This window comes from Papio anubis, chromosome 12 (genome assembly GCF_008728515.1).
Source record: "Papio anubis isolate 15944 chromosome 12, Panubis1.0, whole genome shotgun sequence".
NCBI lineage: Eukaryota > Metazoa > Chordata > Mammalia > Primates > Cercopithecidae > Papio > Papio anubis.
The window spans coordinates 65,958,242-65,963,091 of record NC_044987.1 but is presented as its reverse complement, the minus strand read 5'-3'; the positions used below and the strand labels follow the sequence as shown (position 1 = coordinate 65,963,091).

Below are 4,850 nucleotides of genomic sequence, written 5' to 3'. Positions count from 1 at the left end.
TACAGTACAATTTTGTTACCAATAGTCTTCATGTTGTACGTTAGATCTCTACATATCTGTACCTTTTATCCTCCAACCTACATCTTCCCATTTCTTCTCAACCCCAGCCCTGTCCCTGTTAACCACTGTTTTGTTTACTATCTCTGTATATTTGATTTTTGCTTTTTTTAGATTCCACATACAAGTGAGATTGTGCACTATTATTTTTTCCTGTGTCTGACTTATTTCATTTTAGCATAATGTTGTGGAGTTCATCCATGTTGTGACAAATGTAGATCTCATTCTCTTTAAGGACTAATGGTATTCCATTGTGTAAATGTGTATGTGTGTGTGTGTGTATCTCACTTTTTAGTATTTTAAAATGCCAGTTTTCATTGACAGACTGTTTCCATATCTTAGCCATTGTGAATAATACTGCATTGAATTTATGGGGAGTGCATCTTTTACTAGGTGGTGACTTCATTTCTTTTTGAGGAATTTTTATACCCAGAGAGGAACCAGATTGCTGGGTCATGAATTGGTTCCATTTTTGTGCAGCAGAAACCTCCATACTATTCTCCATAATGAAAAAACAGCGCAATCTGCATTCCCACCAAAAAAAAACTAGAATTTTTTAAAATGTAATACATTTAGGTTGTGAATTATTGCTTATGCCCATTATGTGTGTATAGATATGAATATACATGCATATGTAAAGTAATTTTAAAAAGTGAAGAAGTAATTGTCCTTTATTGTTTTTAATAAATATATTTAGGATGCCACATTTATCATGTATTAATTTCCATATGTGTGAGATATGTCCATACACACTATATATTTATTGGGGAAAATTTTTATGTCTACTCAGTATTCATTACATTAATAAGGGGAAATTTAAAATATGTTTATCATTGAATTACTCATCTAGATAAAATTTGGAATAAGTATGTTAAATTCTATAAAAATTCTCTGTAAGAAAAACATGGTTGGAATTTCAGTGAATTTTTTCATAAGACTTTATTGGTTCTGTTATAAAATCAATGTGTCTGTTTATCTATTCCAGATATCATGTTTCACACTTTCTTTAAATAGGTCTTGGATGTTTCTTGTGTACTTATACTTGTTAGAATTTAGGTATTGTTCCTTTTGTGAAGGAATTATTTTTGCTATAATTTTTTATTTGGTTATCTTTGGTATATAGTAACACAAGAATGTTTAATTGCTTGTCTTGCATCAAACCACATTTCAATCAGTTATCAGGTTTGGTCAAACTTTTTGGTTCTTTTAGTATATATAGTAAAATTATCATAAAATCATGTTTGTCACCTCTCAGTATTTATTCGCTAATACTTCCTATTTTCCAGTGGAGTAGACCCTCCCAAAATGTTGAGAAAAATAACTGTTAAAATATGCTTGACTGTTATTTTGTCCCTAATGATCACTCTGTTATTGTGGCTTAGTCCACAAAACCATGGAAATGGAAACGCTGTGTGGGCTTGTCTCCCAGAAGTGGATGTGAGAAAGATAGAGAACTGTGTAAGTTTAATCTCTGCAAGCAGTTTTGAGGAAGAAAGAAAAATAATTGCAAAATAGAAATAATGAGCAGGGTTCTAGGACTAGGATTACAATTTCTATAAGCCTTTGTCTTACTCAACTGTATAACAGAGAATTATAACTACCTCATATTGACTTCAAGAGGATTTTTTCAGAAGGAACACACACAAAAAAATCCAATAATGACTAGCCACCAGAATGCCTAATACAAAATAATTATGTTATTATTATATAAAGGCCTATGCAAAAAGAAAGAAAAAGGGAAAAGAATATGGAGGACACATTAGGATAGTTTAAGGGTGTTGCAGGTACAGCTACTAATAAGCAGTTATTTTTATTGTGTATAGCACCCTTTATGTGAAAATAAATATTGGAGAATTTGGGTGAGGGACAGGTCACAGACTACTATATTTTTCCTTTAGCCCTAATTTTCCATTGCTACTCAGAATGCTTCATTGGGATTATTTTGCCTAATATAATTTTTAAAAATCAGCCTTCATAAATGTTATCAGTTTGCATATAAAACTTAATTGGTTTAAAAAGCAAATCATTTGTTGCTTCTCAAACCTACACAAAAGAGGAATGCACTGTAATGAGCACTGTGGAGCATAGCTAAGGACTCTTAATCATTAGGTGGTCCAGTCAAGGCTTGGTCATGTAGCACACTCAGGATGATTTCTCCCCTGAGGTTAACTCTTAAAAGATTCAAAGGGAGAAAGAAGAGGTGGTTTCAATTGTCAGCGCTACTGAGCAAAAGGAAAATGCAGGTTTTTCATATGGGAAGCTATTAAGAGACAAAAATCAGTAGTTCCATTTTGAATTCTAATTAATAAAATACATAAGTTACTCGCAGTTTTAAAATTACTCATCAATATGTGTTGCTGCTTGTTGCTGACCTATAAACAGGAATAAAATTCATGGGAGAAAGAAACCAAACCTATGTGAATGAATTTGTCTTTACATTTCACAGGATCCAGAGACACAAGTTCTGCTTTTCTTCGTTTTCCTGATTATCTACTTGCTCACTGTTCTGAAACCTGGTCCGTGCTCATTCATAGACTCCAGACTCCCACACACCTATGTACTTTCCCAGAAACTTGTCCTTTGCTGGTCTCTGTTTTCTATTGCCACTGTCCCTCAGGTGCTAATCCACCTCTGGTGAAGAGGCCATTTCCTTTGCTGGATGCTCAACACAGATTGTTGTCTTACTGCTGGTTGGAGGTGCAGAGTGCACTGCTGGCAGTGATGTCCTGTGACGAAATTACGTGACTGTCTGCAAGCCCCTGCACTACTTTCACCATCATGACACATTGGGTACATGTGTCCAGCTGGCCACATAGGGTCCTGGGCCAGTGGAGTGTTTGTATCTGGTGGACACCACATTCACATTGAGCCTACCCTACCGAGGAAACAATATCATTAACTTCATTTTTTCTGTGAACCTCCTGCCCTCCTGGAAGCTGGCTTCAGCAAGACACTACAACACAGAAATAGCCATCTTTGCAATGGATGTGGTAATCCTGCAGCTCCTGCTCCCCATCCTTGTCTCAGCACTAGAATATTATCTCCACAGTGATCGGATGCAGTCCAGGGAGGGAGGCTGAAGGTCTTCTCTACCTGTCGTCCGATGTCATTATCGTTGTTCTCTTCTATGAAGTAGCAATATTTGCCTACATGAGGCCAAACTCAAGATAATGAATGAAAGGGATAAAATGATTTCTGTGTTCTACTCAGCAGTGACACCCATGCTGAACCCCATCATTTATAGTTTAAGGAACAAGGGTGTCAAAGGGCTTTCAGGAGAATAACTGTAAAAATAAATAGATGACCATTTGAGGATTTGGAAAGAAGTTATTTTCTTGTAATTTTTTCTCCATTTCATCCCATTCCTCCACTTTCTTTTCTCTTTTCCTACACATCTTTCTCAGATCAATTCAACAAATTGCCTATTCAAAGCAAGGGCACCTTGGTAGACCAGGAAGTCTAAAAGAAAAAAGAAATCTAAGGAAGAAGGGGAGGGGGAGGATGAGGGAAGGGGAAGGCAGGAAGACAGGAGGAGCAGGAGAGCAGGAGGCAGGGAGGAGCAGGAAGGAAGGAGGAAGGAAGGAAGGAAGGAAGGAAGGAAAGGAAGGAAGAGGAAGGAAGGAGTAAAACAGTCCACTCTTCTATTATAAATAAGGAAGTTAAAACAAGTAGGAATATGACTATATGTCAATACCAAAGTACTAATAAATAATAATTATAACTATTACAAACATGAGAACATATCCTGGCAAATGGAATCATTTCCTTCTTTCTTGCATCCATTTACCAAACATAATTTGAACACGTATTATATATCCTAGGTACATTTATGAAGCTGGGGATATACACATGAAAAACAAAGCTTCAGGGTGTCATATTTCTAACATGACCTTGGATTCTAAATTTAACAATATCTGAAACTGAAAAGAGAGCACATTTGAAGAGTAACAAATGGTAGAATTTTTCTAAGAGTACATGTAAAGTTAGAAAAGTAGTGAGCTATAAAGCTGAAAAGTAAGACAAAGGGTCCAAACTGAGAAGTGCCTTGAGTTCAATACTAAAGAATTCCCAGCACGTAATTCTGAGAAAGCTGAAGATTAGAGGATTTGTGAGATGGTGATGAAAACTGAAGATAAAGGTAAGACAAAGGAAGTCTGGGGCACTTTTTATGCCTTAGAAACTATAGGACAGGCATTTGAATTTCATAATGTAGGCTGTAGTTTTGCATAACATGACCCACAATGGTGCCTAGATTGCTTGTTAAAAATGTTTCTCAGCAAAGGGTAGGGTGGGGCAGTTTATCTCAGGAATTTCCATTTATAACAGGTTCAAGGTGATTCTTAATACACTAAAAAACGTATGTTGCTTTTTAGGTAATAAGATAACTTTTAATATAAATTAAGGATGTAATTATTTGCTTAAGTTTGAACCTTCCATAGATTGTAAGCTCCATGGCAAAGAATGGTAAAGGATGTGGCTGTTTTGCTGATCTCTATATTACTACTGTAATAAAGTGTACAACCATTGTTGCTGCTCAAGAAATAGACTTTTGAATTAATGAATAAAACTGCAGTTTAGGAAAGAGATATGGACTACAGAAACAAATTTGGATGTTAAATAAATGCAAATGCAACTTGACACACCTAAAGATGTATGCAAATTTTAAACAGAAAACCAAATGTATGGGTGGTTTCATTAAAATGCAAGTGCCCGGTCCTACAGCAGATCATAAGAGTGATGAAAATGGACACTGTCTCTCTCTTATATACATATATATGTGTATACACATATAC

At 35.6% G+C, this 4,850-nt stretch overlaps 1 pseudogene; it reads left to right on the top strand.

Annotated features, from left to right (window-relative positions):
* The first annotated feature begins 2,450 nt into the window (after nt 1–2,450).
* LOC116269825 lies at nt 2,451–3,341 on the top strand (annotated as a pseudogene).
* Nucleotides 3,342–4,850: the final 1,509 nt, after the last annotated feature.